This window comes from Nerophis ophidion, linkage group LG25 (genome assembly GCF_033978795.1).
Source record: "Nerophis ophidion isolate RoL-2023_Sa linkage group LG25, RoL_Noph_v1.0, whole genome shotgun sequence".
Lineage (NCBI taxonomy): Eukaryota > Metazoa > Chordata > Actinopteri > Syngnathiformes > Syngnathidae > Nerophis > Nerophis ophidion.
Genome location: NC_084635.1, coordinates 30907155 through 30923894, shown reverse-complemented (window position 1 = coordinate 30923894; position 16740 = coordinate 30907155).

Below are 16740 nucleotides of genomic sequence, written 5' to 3'. Positions count from 1 at the left end.
GACAAATCATTATTTCTTCTAGATTTTCCAGAATAAAAATTTTAAAATAAATTCAAAGGACTTTGAAATAAGATTTAAATTTGATTCTACAGATTTTCTAGATTTGCCAGAATATATATATTTTTATTTTAATCATAATAACTTTAAAGAAATATTTCACAAATATTCTTCGTCGGAAAAACAAAATCTAAAATGAAGAATTAAATTAAAATGTATTTATTATTCTTCACAATAAATAAAAAAAACATACTTGAACATTGTTTTTAATTGTCAGGAAAGAAGAGGAAGGAATTTAAAAGATAAAAAGGTATATGTGTTTAAAAATCCTAAAATCATTTTTAAGGTTCTATTTTTTCTCTAAAATTGTCTTTCTGAAAGTTATAAGAAGCAAAGTAAAAAAATAAATGAATTTATTTAAACAAGAGAAGACCAAGTCTTTAAAATATTTTCTTGGATTTTCAAATTCTATTTGAGTTTTGTCTCTCTTAGAATTAAAAATGTCGAGCAAAGCGAGACCAGCTTGCTAGTAAATAAATACAATTTAGAAAATAGAGGCAGCTCACTGGTAAGTGCTGCTATTTGAGCTGTTTTTAGAACAGGCCAGCGGGCGACTCATCTGGTCCTTACGGGCGACCTGGTGCCCGCGGGCACCGCGTTGGTGACCCCTGTTATATATGTATTGTTGCATTTGAACAATTATATTGTTGCTAATAGAGGTGTCAGGTTTGTATCTGACAGTTTGGTTGTGTTTTAGTTTTTCCTCTATGTGTAGTATTTCCTGTCACCGCTCTTGTTTTTGTTCTGTTACCAGTTTGTCTCTCTGAGGGCTGTGTCGCCTCAGCTGCGGCTGATTGGCTCCTGGCTACACCTGGTGTCAATCAGCCAGTCACTATTTAAACCTGCTTTGTCCTCCAGTCAGGGCTGGATTATTATCGCTCCTACTGATTGTTTGTCGCTAATACCTGTCGATGTCTACTTGTCGCTCCTACCGGTTGATTATCATTACGACTTGTAGCTCCGACCGTTTTTAACTGAACCTGTAGCTTTTTGCAGCCTGCTGTCTTTTTTGTTCCTCGTCTTCTAGTTCTTGTTCCTGGATCCTGGTTCCTGTCTCCGAGTTCTTGGTTTGTTTTCCTGCTCTATGCCTGTCGTCATCTCCGCATCTTGGGGTTTTATCACCAACACAACTTGACAGGAGGTAAATTATTAGTATTATTCATTATCAATAGCGATATTTCTATTGGTATTTGTATTGCTCCACATTTAGTGTAATAATGTTCATTGTCATTTCTGTATTATTTATTTCACGAACTGCTTCTTTGCTAATACTTTTACCATCATATTTGTACATATCGTATTTGCTGATGTTGCTCTATTGTTGTTATTGTTCTGTTTGCTGTTGTTGTTTTTGTCTCTCTGTCTTATCACCCTCTTGTCCCCACAATTTCCCCCCTCTATCTTCCTGTGTTTTCTCTTTCCATCCCCCGGCTGCACCAGATGATAATATAAATACATTTAATAAAGCAAAATACAAATAAGACGACAAGAGAAGTATCCCAAACGTCTCTTTGGTAAAGTAAATTTGTACAGCATTTACATCAACAATATAATTTGCCTGACAAAATGAACAGGACAAAAAAAATATATAATAATAATACAAAAATAAATAACAACATTCTTAAACTTGTTTGATTAAAGTATGATTCAAAAAATGGATTTCCAGAGGTTTTAGGAAAAAAAGTCCAATTGCCATTTAAAGGGGAATTGCACTTTTATATAGGAATTTTGCCTAAAATTAAAATAGACAAGAAAACAAAGGTTTTTATTTTTTTGCATTCTAACATATAAAAATTGGCTTGTTTTTGGTGGCGAGCCATGCAGCTAAAGGGAAAAAATCAACTGTACCTTTAAATCATTTTAAAAATGGATTAAAAAATATCAACAATACTTAATTTATGTTCTGTATGATAACCAAGCTGTAATAACATTGTTAATGTAAGAGCAAACACTCGGGAACTCTTTTTCTAGCGTCGTAACACATCGGTATGCTACGATATTAGCCGTAAAAGCTAGCTACGGCAAGAGATAAGCTAGCTTCTACGTCGGTACGAAAGCCATTTGAGTTTGTAATGCACAAAGCTGTGATAGGACACCAATCTGTACTGAGTGGAATACATGAACAATCATATTTTTTTTCCCGGTTTATTTGGGCAAGCGCTCCATTTCTGTCGAAATATCTTGGCTACGAGTTCCATGTTTATCGCTTTCATTTCTTTCTTCCCGGCGTCTGTCTGCTCCAACATCTCACTCTTCCGTCGTGCTCGCTTCTATAAGCAGCAGTATATTCAGCTTCAAAAATGTAAGGTAATCCTCATTTATACAAAATAGTCGTCTTCCTTGTCTGTTACCAAGTCTGCCATGATTGGAAAGCACACTAGTGTTTTATTCCGGAAGTAGGAACACACATTTTTTGCCAGAAGTTAGACGTGCGCTGCAATGGAAACAGAAGTTAAGGCACAAAAGAAATCAGTCCTGGAAATGGTTAAAATTATCAAAATATGGTAAATATTGAACAGAGAATTTAGATTGGTCACGTTCTAGTCTTAGACTTTGATTGGTCAGATCCAGTCTTAGACTTTGATTGGTCAGATCCAGTCTTAGACTTCGATCGGTTAGATCTAGTCTTAGACTCAGATTGATCAGTTCTAGTTTTAGACTTTGTTTGGTCAGATCTAGTCTTAGGCTATGACTGGTCAGTTTCTGTCTTATACTTAGATTGGTCAGATCCAATTTATAGCTTAGATCGGTCAGATCTAGTCTTAAACTTAGATTGGTAATATTTATATTCAAGCTTAGATCTGTTCGATCTAGTTTTAGGCTTAGATTGGTCAGATTTAGTCTCAGACTTTGATTGGTCAAATGTAGTCCTAGACTTTGATCAGATCTAATCTCAGATTTATATTGTTCAGATATAGTCTTAGACTTATATTGATCAGATCTAGTCTTAGACTTAGATTGGTCTGATCTAGTCTCAGGCATAGATTGGTCGGTTTTAATCTTAGACTTTGATTGGTCAGATCTAGTCTTGGACATTGATTAGTCAGATCTAGTCTTAGACTTAGATTGGTCGGATCTAGTCTCCAACTTAGATTGGTCAGATAAAGTCTTAGACTTATAATGGTCGGATGTAGTCTTAGACTTTGATTGGTTAGATCGGGTCTTAAACTTATATTGGTCAGATCTAGTCTTAAACTTTGATTGGTCTCATCTAATCTTAGGTTTAGATTGGGTGATTTTATTCTTAGACTTTGATTGGTCAGGTCTAGTCTTAGACTTTGATTGGTCAGATCTAGTCTGAGACTTAGATTGGTCAGATGTGGTCTCAGACTTAGATTGGTCGAATAAAGTGTTGGACTTAGATTGGTCTGATCTAGTCTTAGACTTTAATTGGTCAGATCCGGTTTTACACTTCCATTGGTCAGATCTAGTCTTAGACTTTGATTGGTAACATCTAGTCTTTGGCTTAGGTTAGTCATATCCGGTCTTAGACTTAGACTGGTCACATCTAGTCTTTGACTTAAATTGGTCGGATCACGTCTTAGTCTTAGATTGGTCGGATCTAATCTTCAACTTAGATTGGTCACATCTACTCTCAGACAAATTGGTCAGATCTAGTCTTAGACTTTGATTGTTCGGATTTAGTCTTGACTTAGATTGGTCAGATTTAGTCCCATTGATTGGTCAGATCTAGTCTCAGACATAGATTGGTCAGATATAGTCTTAGACTTAGATTGGTCTGATCTAGTTTTAGGCTTAGATTGGTCGGTTTTTATCTCAGACTGATTGGTCAGATCTAGTCTTAGACATTGATTAGTCAGATCTAGTTTTAGACTCAGATTGGTCAGATCTAGTCTCAGACTTAGATTGGTCTGATAAAGTCTTAGACTTAGAATGGTCAGATCTAGTCTTAGACTTTGATTGGTCAGATCGGGTCTTAAACTTATATTGGTCAGATATAGTCTTAGAATTTGATTGGTCTCATCTAATTTTAGGCTTAGATTGGGCGGTTTTTAATCTTAGACTTTGATTGGTCAGATCTAGTCTTAGACTTTGAGTGGTAAAATCTAGTCTTGGACTTAGATTGGTCAGATCTAGTCTTAGACTTAAAATGGCCAGATAAAGTCGTAGACTTAGGTTGGTCTGATCTAGTTTCAGACTTAGATTGGTCAGATAAAGTCTAAGACTTAGATTAGTCTGATCTAGTCTTAGACTTTGATTGGTCAGATCCGGTTTTAAACTTACATTGGTCAGATCTAGTCTTAGACTTTGATTGGTCAGATCTAGTCTTATACTTAGATTGGTCGGATCTAGTCTTAGACCTAGATTGGTCAGATAAAGTCTAAGACTTAGATTGGTCTGATTTAGTCTTTGACTTTGATTGGTCAGATCCGGTTTTAAACTTACATTGGCTGGATCTAGTCTTACACTTTGATTGGTTACATCTAGTCTTAGGCTTAGGTTAGTCGGATCCGGTCTTAGATTTAGACTGGTCACATCTAGTCGTAGACTTAAATTGGTCGGATCAAGTCTTTGACTTTGATTGGTCAGATAAAGTCTTAGACTTAGATTGGTCTGATCTAGTCTTAGATTGGTCAGATAAAGTCTAAGACTTAGATTGGCCTGATCTAGTCTTAGACTTTGATCGGTCAGATCCGGTTTTAAACTTACATTGGTCAGATCTAGTCTTAGACTTTGATTGGTTACATCTAGTCTTACGCTTCGGTTAGTCAGATCCGGTCTTAGACATAGACTGGTCACATCTAGTCTTCGACTTAAATTGGTCAGATCAAGTCTTAGTCTTAGATTGGTCGGATCTAATCTTAGACTTAGATTGGTCACATCTACTCTCAGACAAATTGGTCAGATCTAGTCTTAAACTTTGATTGTTCGGATTTAGTCTTAGACTTAGATTGGTCAGATTTAGTCTCATTGATTGGTCAGATATAGTCTCAGACTTAGATTGGTCAGATTTACTGTAGTCTTGGACTTAGATTGGTGAGATGTAGTCTTAGACTTTGATTGGTCAGATCAAGTCTTAGACTTTGATTGGTCAGATCCAGTCCAAGGCTTAGATCAGTCAGATCTAGGTATAGACTACTGTGGGTTAGAAAAAAAGAAGAGGAACATTACAGCATGTTTCTCTGAGTACAAGAGGTCAGTGCGGTCTCCTTCTTCTTGTTCACCAAAAGTGCCGAGCAAGAAGGATTGCGTCGCTTCCCTCTCGGTCGGATCCGGGCATTGACAGGAGATCAATAAGACACGCTGCTCTCCTCTCGCTGCGTTTGGGGATCTTGTCAGGATGGAGTGATGAATAGCCGGAGAACCAGCTGGGCAGTGGAGGAAAATGAGCTGGACGAGGAACAAGAAGGTCAGCCAGGTTAATGATGTTGGCTGTGATTATTTGCAGGTGAGAATGATCTGAGATTAATCATTTAGGAGCCAGGCTTGAAGGACAGGGGGTGAGGAATAGCCGTCATCGAACTGTTGGAAGTGTTCGCGAGCTCCCCGCGGGACATTTAGTGAGGCGGAACGCTCCGATGAAGGGATGGAGAGATCTGAAATAGCTGAGTAAATACAACTGTGGAAGAATTCTGAACCCTGACTCACCCTATGGACGCTAAACCGAAACACTACAATCCAGTTTTCAATCAGTGATGATTGTGAAATTTCGAATCCGTGTAAACGAACTGTGTCATTATAAGGGACAATTTCAGGGGTCTCCAACTCATTTTTCTCCCTAAGGCTGTACAGGTCTGGATTGGTTTTTGCTTCATCCTTCACCTAAAGCCTGGGTGAAAAATGCGTGAAGAGTTCACCATTATGGCCTTTCCACCACGTCTTTGAGCAAACTGCTTCTAGTCGTGGATAAACGAACCAACCCCCACTCCTTAAAGGAGCAGTAGAGTGGAAAACACAAGTTGACTTCATTTATTTGCTTATCGTATTTCCTGGAAATGCCACCGGGGGGCGCTAATTAATTTAAAACCTCTTCTCACTCCGGCGCTTACCATAGCATGCGGTAAATTTCAGCCTCCATCCATCTTCTCCCGCTTATCCGAGGTCGGGTCGCGGGGGCAGCAGCCTAAGCAGGGAAGCCCAGACTTCCCTCTCCCCAGCCACTTCGTCTAGCTCTTCCCGGGGGATCCCGAGGCGTTCCCAGGCCAGCCGGGAGACATAGTCTTCCCAACGTGTCCTGGGTCTTCCCCGTGGCCTCCTACCGGTTGGACGTGCCCTAAACACCTCCCTCGGGAGGCGTTCGGGTGGCATCCTGACCAGATGCCCGAACCACCTCATCTGGCTCCTCTCCATGTGGAGGAGCAGCGGCTTTACCTTGAGTTCCTCCCGGATGACAGAGCTTCTCACCCTATCTCTAAGGGAGAGCCCCGCCACACGGCGGAGGAAACTCATTTTGGCCGCTTGTACCCGTGATCTTATCCTTTCGGTCATGACCCAAAGCTCATGACCATAGGTGAGGATGGGAACGTAGATCGACCGGTAAATTGAGAGCTTTGCCTTCCGGCTCAGCTCCTTCTTCACCACAACAGATCGGTACAACGTCCGCATTACTGAAGACGCCGCACCGATCCGCCTGTCGATCTCAAGATCCACTCTTCCCCCACTCGTGAACAAGTCTCCCAGGTACTTGAACTCCTCCACTTGGGGCAGGGTCTCCTCCCCAACCCGGAGATGGCACTCCACCCTTTTCCGGGAGAGAACCATGGACTTGGATTTCAGCCTGTGCTTATAAATTTAAGTGTGATGTAAAGATACCCTCATGAAAAGCACATTTAATAAAAAAAAAACATTATTATGGTCTTACCTTTATTTATAAATAAAGTCCATGCTCAGCTCCTTCTGATCAAAAGCATCGATGACTTGTTTATAGAAGTCTTCCTTATCTTTCTTCAGTTTTAAAAGTCTCTCTGTCTCGATGGAGATCTTCCTTTATTACCTCCTGCTTCGATTGAAAGTCCAGTTCAGAAAACTGTTTCATTTTAGATATGTAATCTTCCATGTTAAAAGTGCAAGCGAGAGGAAAAAATAAACAATCGCTGTTCACTTTTGCTACTTGTTGTCACTTCTTTTGCAGCCGAGTTGTCACCATAAGGATCACTAGTGCCCTCTACCACCAGGAGGCGGGAGTCATTTAATGACTCATATTTGACACACGCAGCTACGGTATATTTATAAAATATAGCTGCTTACTGTTCTTTTTAGCATATTCAATAGCTTGGACCTTAAATCCTACTGAATAGCTCTTAATCTTCTTCCCTTTATGCGATTTCTAATGATTGAAATCAGCCTCCTCCATTTTGAAAATAATGACGAGTTTTTTAGACATGCGCTAATAAAAATGATATTTTGCGAAACGAAATTGACCCGGAGTTAATCCTGAGCCGGCGGTAATGCTAAGCATGCGGTAATTATTTTGCGAAACGAGTTTGACCCGGCAGTAATTCTAGTCAGGCGCATACTACATACCCGGCGGCAATTCAAGGAAATACGGTTATTGTGTTTCATTGTATCCGTTAAACCAGGGCTGGATAATTATTTTGACTGGGGGGCCAAATTTAGAGAAAAAAATGTGTCTGGGGGCCGGTATATCTATTTTTAGGAACACTAATACAAAACCTCACAAAAATGTCTTATTGAATGCTATAAACGTTATGACAGACCGCCTTAAAAAGGCAAATGTAAAATGGAATCATACATTTTTCTATGAACGATAAAACACTGAATATTCAATCAATCAATCAATGTTTATTTATATAGCCCCAAATCACAAATGTCTCAAAGGACTGTACAAATCATTACGACTACAACATCCTCGGAAGAACCCACAAAAGGGCAAGGAAAACTCACACCCAGTGGGCAGGGAGAATTCACATTCAGTGGGACGCCAGTGACAATGCTGACTATGAGAAACCTTGGAGAGGACCTCAGATGTGGGCAACCCCCCCTCTCTAGGGGACCGAAAGCAATGGATGTCGAGCGGGTCTAACATGATACTGTGAAAGTTCAATCCATAGTGGCTCCAAGACAGCAGTGAGAGTCCCGTCCACAGGAAACCATCTCAAGCGGATCAGCAGCGTAGAGATGTCCCCAACCGATACAGGCGAGCGGTCCATCCTGGGTCCCGACGAGTGGTCCATCCTGGGTCTCGACTCTGGACAGTCAGTACTTCATCCATGGTCATCGGACCGGACCCCCTCCACAAGGGAGGGGGGGACATAGGAGAAAGAAAAGAAGTGGCAGATCAACTGGTCTAAAAAGGAGGTCTATTTAAAGGCTAGAGTATACAGATGAGTTTTAAGGTGAGACTTAAATGCTTCTACTGAGGTAGCATCTCGAACTGTTACCGGGAGGGCATTCCAGAGTACTGGAGCCCGAACGGAAAACGCTCTATAGCCCGCAGACTTTTTTTGAGCTCTAGGAATCACTAATAAGCCGGAGTCTTTTGAACGCAGATTTCTTGCCGGGACATACGGTACAATACAATCGGCAAGATAGGCTGGAGCTAGACCGTGTAGTATTTTATACGTTAGTAGTAAAACCTTAAAGTCACATCTTAAGTGCACAGGAAGCCAGTGCAGGTGAGCCAGTACAGGCGTAATATGATCAAACTTTCTTGTTCTTGTCAAAAGTCTAGCAGCCGCATTTTGTACCAACTGTAATCTTTTAATGCTAGACATGGGGAGACCCGAAAATAATACGTTACAGTAATCGAGACGAGACGTCACAAACGCATGGATGATGATCTCGGCGTCTTTAGTGGACAAAATGGAGCGAATTTTAGCGATATTACGGGGATGAAAGAAGGCCGGTTTAGTAACGCTTTCTAATGTGTGACTCAAAGGAGAGAGTTGGGTCGAAGATAATACCCAGATTTTTTACAGAGTCACCTTGTTTTATTATTTGGTTGTCAAATGTTAAAGTTGTATTATTAAATAGAGGTCGGTGTCTAGCAGGACCGATAATCAGCATTTCCGTTTTTTTGGCATTAAGTTGCAAAAAGTTAGCGGACATCCATTGTTTAATTTCATTAAGACACGCCTCCAGCTGACTACAGTCCGGCGTGTTGGTCAGCTTTAGGGGCATGTAGAGTTGGGTGTCATCAGCATAACAGTGAAAGCTAATACCGTATTTGCGTATGACGTCACCTAGTGGCAGCATGTAGATGCTGAAGAGTACAGGGCCAAGGACCGAACCCTGGGGAACTCCACACGTTACCTTAACATAGTCCGAGGTCACACTGTTATAGGAGACGCACTGCATCCTATCAGTAAGATAAGAGTTAAACCATGACAGGGCTGAGTCAGACATACCAATTCGTGTTTTGATACGCTCTAATAAAATATTATGATCGACGGTATCGAAAACAGCGCTAAGATCGAGGAGCAGCAACATAGATGACGCATCAGAGTCCATCGTTAGCAATAGATCATTAGTCAATTTTGCGAGGGCTGTCTCAGTCGAGTGATTTGCCCTGAAACCGGATTGAAAGGTTTCACATAGATTGTTAAACGCTAAGTGCTCATTTAGCTGCTCTGCAACAATTTTTTCGAGGATTTTCGAAATAAAGGGAAGGTGAGACACCGGTCGGTAGTTTACCATGAGGTCAGGATCGAGGTTAGGTCTTTTAAGGAGAGGATGAATAACCGCTTTTTTGAATGCAACGGGAACAGTGCCCGAGGAAAGTGATAAGTTTATAATATTTAGCACTGATGGACCTAATAATACAAAAAGCTCCTTGATAAGTTTCCCAGGAAGTGGGTCAAGTAAACATGTTGTTTGTTTTATTCCATTTACACGTTGTAACAATCCTTCTAATGTTATTTCATCAAAACGAGAGAAACTATTTTGGATATTTGCAGTATCCGCCGTATATACAATCGTATCTGTGTTACTATAACCCCGTTGTAGCTGGGACGCATTGTCTTTAATCTCCTTTCTAATAAGTTCAATTTTCTTATTAAAGAACTTCATAAAGTCATCTGCCGAATGGGTGGAGCTACTGGAAGGAGTCCCTTGTTGGGTTAGCGATGCTACTGTACTAAACAAAAATTTTGGATCGTTTTTATTAATGCGGATGAGATTTGAGTAATAATTAGTTTTAGCTAAGGTAAGCATGCGTTTATAAGTTATTAAACTATCACTCCATGCTTGATGGTGCACCTCAAGTTTAGTCGTGCGCCATTTGCGTTCCAGCTTTCTACATAATAATTTCTGAGCTCTAGTTTCTTCAGTAAACCACGGGGTACGCTTTTTTGGAGCCTTTTTTATGAATATTGACAACATATGAACGTCACACCGGCTTTCGATCGACATATTTTGCAATCAAGTGAAACGCAACAAAAATGCAACGAACAGTGACATACGAACAGGAAGGGTACAAAATAAACCCACCTAAAATTTGATGTATCCGATATTTGTTGAATTTCCCCCACGGATTAATAGAGTACTTTGTATTTTTATTCTATTCTATTCTATTCTATTCTATTCTATTCTATATATCACTAAGCTTTAGAACTTAGTTGTGAAAATCTCCTTCCGCCTCTGTTTCCCGCCCACACTACTTGGTGGCTTGTCTGTGCTGCTGTGACGTAGATCACCATAGTAACTAATTAGATCACCATAGTAACTAATTAGATGAGCATAGTAACTAATTAGATGACCATAGTAACGAGTATATCACCCATAAGCGCAGATTCCAAGCATCAAAATACAATTTCCGTTTCCATATGAGTTGGGAAATTGTGTTAGATGTAAATATAAATGGAATACAGTGATTTGCAAATCATTTTCAACCCATATTCAGTTGAATATGCTACAAAGACAACATATTTGATGTTCAAACTGATAAACATTTTTTATTCGCAAATAATCATTATTAACTTTAGAATTTGATGCCAGCAACACGTGCCAAAGAAGCTGGGAAAGGTGGCAATAAATACTGATAACGTTGAGTAATGCTCATCAAACACTTATTTAGAACATCCCACAGGTGTGCGGGCTAATTGGGAACAGGTGGGTGCCATGATTGGGTATAAAAACAGCTTCCTAAAAATGCTCAATCTTTCACAAGAAAGGATGGGGCGAGGTACACCCCTTTGTCCACAACTGTGTGAGCAATTAGTCAAACAGTTTAAGAACAACGTTTCTCAGAGTAAAATTGCAAGACAATTAGGGATTTCAACATCTACGGTCCATAATATCATCAAAAGGTTCAGAGAATCTGGACAAATCACTCCACGTAAGCCGGAAACTAACATTGAATGACCGTGACCTTCGATCCCTCAGACGGCACTGTCTCAAAAACCGACATCAATCTCTAAAGGATATCACCACATGGGCTCAGGAACACTTCAGAAAACCACTGTCACTAAATACAGTTGGTCGCTACATCTGTAAGTGCAAGTTAAAGCTCTACTATACAAGTGAAAGCCATTTATCAACAACATCCAGAAACGCCCAGTGCAATGGACATCGAGTGGATCTAGCATAATATTGTGAGAGTCTAGTTCATAGTTAAACTAGTATAATATTGTGAGAGTCCAGTCCATAGTGGTTCAAACATAATAGTAAGAGTCCAGTCCATAGTGGGTCTAACATAATAGTGAGAGTCCAGTCCATAGTGGATCCAACTTAATATTGTGAGTCCAGTCCATAGTGGTTCAAACATAATTGTGAGAGTCCAGTCCAGACTGGATCTAACATAATATTGTGAAAGTCCGGTCAATAGTAGATCTAACATAATAGTGTGAGAGTCCAGTCCATAGTGGATCTAACTTAATATTGTGAGTCCAGTCCATAGTGGTTCTAACATAATTGTGAGACTCCAGTCCAGACTGGATCTAACATAATATTGTGAGAGTCCAGTCCATAGTGGATTATACATAATGGTGTGAGACTCCAGTCCATAGTGGATCTAGTAAAACATTGTGAAAGTCTATTCCATAGTGGATCTACTATAATATTGTGAGAGTCCAGTCCATAGTGGATCTAACACAATAATGAGAGTCCAGTCCATAGTGGATCAAACATAATAGTAAGAGTCCTGTCCATATTGGGTCTAACATAATAGTGGGAGTCCAGTCCATAGTGGATCTAACATAAAGTTGTGAGAGTCCAGTCCATAGTGGATCTAACATGGTGTTTTGAGAGTCTAGTCCATAGTGGATCTAGCATAATAGTGTGAGAGTCTAGTCCATAGTGGATCTAGTATAATATTGTGAGAGTCCAGTCCATAGTGGATCCAACAAAATAATGAGAGTCCAGTCCATAGTGGATCAAACATAATAGTAAGAGTCCTGTCCATATTGGGTCTAACATAATAGTGAGAGTCCAGTCCATAGTGGATCTAACATAAAGTTGTGAGAGTCTAGTCCATAGTGGATCTAGCATAATATCGTGAGAGTCCAGTCCATAGTGGATCTAACATAGTGTTGTGAGAGTCCAGTCCATAGTGTATCTAACATAATAGTGAGAGTCCAGTCCATAGTGGGGCCAGCAAGAGACCACCGCGAGCAAAACAGGTCAGCAGCGCGGAGACGTCCCAAAACGATGCACAGTCCACCCCGGATCCAAACTTTGGACAGCCAGCGTGTGATCCCGTGGTCACCGATTTGAGTGGAAGTGGGACCTAATCAATGTTTTGATCTGCTACTTTGTGGGTTAAAAAAGTGAGTACCGCTGATTCCTCCGCTGTCCGGGTATGACTTTCAGTTTTCTCTTAACCAATGTAGAAATTGATCAGAGCTGCAACACAAAGAGCAAGCAGTCGGGGTTAGGGTTGTTAGGGTTTGTTTTGCAGAAATGTTCGTGTTCTCACCATGATTGTAGTTAGTATCTCGTAGCATTCATTTAAATTGAACTGTTACCGGGTGTTACATGTCCATCATCACTGACCAAATACTCGGTTTAAACCTGTAGAAATTTCAACGGGATTTTACAGAGGGGAAAAATACTGCACTGTGATTACTTCTGCAAGTGTCATGGCGGGCGTGCCCGACCTGTTCTCAAATGAGAGGTGAGCACCCGGCGTCTTCTCAGCCCCGGTAGCCCGCAGACCCCCGTGTGTATGTAGAGCACCTTAATTAATGGGCTTAGTGGAGGATGAAACATTTGTTTTCCGTGTTGCTCTTCCAAGGTGAACCCTGGCTCAGTGATACATGTTGACTGCAGTAAAGTGGCACTCGCTCCTGGCACAAGTCCAAGGAGCAGCAGTGGACAAAACAAGGAGGGCTGAGCAAAAAAAAAAAAAAAAAAAACCTGACACTTTGCGGCAAAACATGCTGTACAGAAACTGCGGCAATGGCCAGATAAAAAATAGAATGACAGGTTAGGACTTTGTTAATTTATTATACGATTTTGTACCATTTCCTTTCCAGTGCTCTTACTTTCAGGTCTACCTCCTGGTTTGACTCCCTCACCTGTCCCTGATTGGCAATCTGGTTACACCTGTTCCAGGTTGCCAATCAAACTTATTTTTATTAATAAACAAGGCTGGTTGGTTGTTGTTTTGCTTCCCATTTCGCTTAAGCTTCTTGTGCACTTCCTAGTGTTGACAAACAATGATGCAACCTTGTGTGGGAACCGCAGGTGCAAAAACACAAAAGAAGAATCCCTGTGGGATGCAGAAACTGGCAGTCTGATGGACCCGTTCGATTTTGTGGCTTTTAATGCCTCACAATCCAACACTTTTATGTTAAAATACTGCAAAACATATTTTGGGATAAGGTAAACATCTGCCCCAAGTGGAGGAGTTCAAGTACCTAGGAGTCTTGTTCACGAGTGGGGGAAGAGTGGATCGTGAGATCGACAGGCGGATGGATCGGTGCGGCGTCTTCAGTAATGCGGACGTTGTATCGATCCGTTGTGGTGAAGAAGGAGCTGAGCCGGAAGGCAAAGCTCTCAATTTACCGGTCGATCTACGTTCCCATCCTCACGTATGGTCATGAGCTTTGGGTCATGACCGAAAGGATAAGAGCACGAGTACAAGAAGCCGAAATGAGTTTCCTCCGCCGGGTGGCGGGGCTCTCCCTTAGAGATAGGGTGAGAAGCTCTGCCATCCGGGAGGAGCTCAACGTAAAGCCGCTGCTCCTCCACATCGAGAGGAGCCAGATGAGGTGGTTCTGAACGCCTCCCTAGGGAGGTGTTTAGGGCATGTCCAGCTGGTAGGAGGCCACGGGGAAGACCCAGGACACGTTGGGAAAACTATGTCTCCCGGCTGGCCTGGGAACGCCTTGGGATCCCCCGGGAAGAGCTAGACGAAGTGGCTGGAGAGAGGGAAGTCTGGGCTTCCCTGCTTAGGCTGCTGCCCCCGCGACCCGACCTCGGATAAGCGGAAGATGATGGATGGATTGATGGATGGATGGTAAACATCTGTTCAGTATTTTAACATGGAGGGGGATGAGGAGGCCTCTATGGGGCTCCAGTCTTCCTGATTTGTCCCCTGCTTGTCCATCCCTCAATTTTAACTGCATGTTAGACATATATGGTCTGGAGGAGGAGGGTTGGGGTCTTGGCATGGTAGGGACCCACCATGGCCTTGATGTCCCCTGCTTTTAATTGCCTTATTAGTCCCCACCCACATACATATCTCCCTCAGGCTACAGTACACACATCAATAGGGACTGGAGGTTTAAAGGCCTACTAAAACCCACTACTACCAACCACGCAGTCCATCCATCCATTTACTACCGCTTATTCCCTTTTGGGGTCGCGGGGGGTGCTGGCGCCTATCTCAGCTACAATCGGGCGGAAGGCGGGGTACACCCTGGACAAGTCGCCACCTCATCGCAGGGCAGTCTGATAGTTTATACATCAATTATGAAATATTGACATTGCAACACATGCCAATACGGCCGGTTTAGTGTACTAAATTGCAATTTTTAATTTCCCGTGAGTTTCTTGTTGAAAACGTCGCGGAATGATGATGCGTGCGCGTGACGTCACGGACTGTGAAATATTATCTCAGCCCCAGTTACGGCTAAAAGTCGTCTCTTTTCATCGCATAATTACACAGTGATTTGGACATCTGTGTTGCTGAATCTTTGGCAATTTGTTCATTTAATAATGGAGACTATAAAGAAGAATGCTGTTGGTGGAAAGCGGTGGATTCCAACTGCCTTTAGCACCGTTTCTATGTTTGTTGTGAAGCTTTAACACAGAGCGGTCAAGCGAACATGTTTCTCTACGTCAACCAGCGTGTTTTTGGATGGGAAAATTGTGATACATATCTTACCGGGGACATCATTGGATTATTGGTCCTCCTGCAGTAGTTGTTTAAAAGGCAGCTGTGAGCTCCTCGGCTTCTCTCTGAGACACTGCGTGTTCACCCCAACCATCCGACCTCGAGGTATGTCTTTACAATCTCACTAAAACACTATTAAAACAATAAGCAGATAAGGGATCTTCCAGAATTATCCGAGTAAATGTGTCTGATTACATCTGAAACGCTCACACTGCCGCCGCCCGGAGCCGTCGCTTTTTATTTTATTTTATTTTTTATTTTTTTGTTCTAGTCCTTCGCTATAAGTATCATCATCCACAAATCTTTCATCATCGCCTTAATTAATGGGGACATTGTCGTTTTCTAGGTCCGAATGGCTCTTGCTGCTGGACGCTGACATTATAAACAATGTGAGGACGTGAGGAGCTCTCACCCTTGTGATGTCATCGTCTGCGACTTCCGATAAAGGCGAGGCATTTTTATCAGCACCAAAGGTTGCGAACTTTAACGTGGATGTTCTCTACTAGCAAAAATATGGCAATATCGTGAAATGATCAAGTATGACACATAGAATGGACCTGCTATCCCCGTTTAAATAAGAAAATTTCATTTCAGTAGGCCTTTAAATAATAATAAAAAATAAAAAAAAACATACATTTTTTTGTTGTTGTTTTTTTTAAACCGGATTTTGGATGCTGGTGTATTCAGCCGTAGTTTTTGACTCCCCGATCTAAATCAACAATATGATTTGCTTTAGCGGCTAGACCGGAAATATTTAAATGTTTTATTAATAGTTTTTCAATTTATTTTAATTGATTAAGAATCATTTTTAATTACGACTTGATTTTTTTTTTTACACCCCTATGAATTACTGTCATGTCCCGACCTAAATATAAGCCGCGGCCGCTTAAATTTTTAACGCATTTCATCGCGTACAAATATTTTGCGTTTGATTCCACGTGAACAAATTTATTGATCCGCCGTGACCTGTTTAGCGATTTTATTGGTCTAATACGTCAAAGTCCTTTTCACTGAGGGCCACTTCACAGTTATGTTTGGCCCCAGAGGGCCGCTTCTAATAGTGAATACTATTTTTAAACCCTTTTTTATGCATTTCATTAATATATTTTTTAAAACTAAAATGTATAAAAAATATATAGTAAGTTGCAATCATTTCCCCTTAAAGTGCAAAAACATTACTGCTGTTTTTATGGTAAAAAAAAAAAAAAAAGGCAGCTTAGTTGCCAGAATTTTACTGTAAAATTTACATTAGTTTTTTTACTGTAAATAAAAAAAAATGCAATTTTACAGTAAAAGTTTGGCACCTGAGCTACCAGTTTTTTTTGTTTTGTTTTTCACCGCAAATTAACAAGTGTAGAACTTTTGGTGCCAAATGCCAAAACGGCACCAGAGTTTATTACAGTAAAAAAAAAAAAAAGTACTGT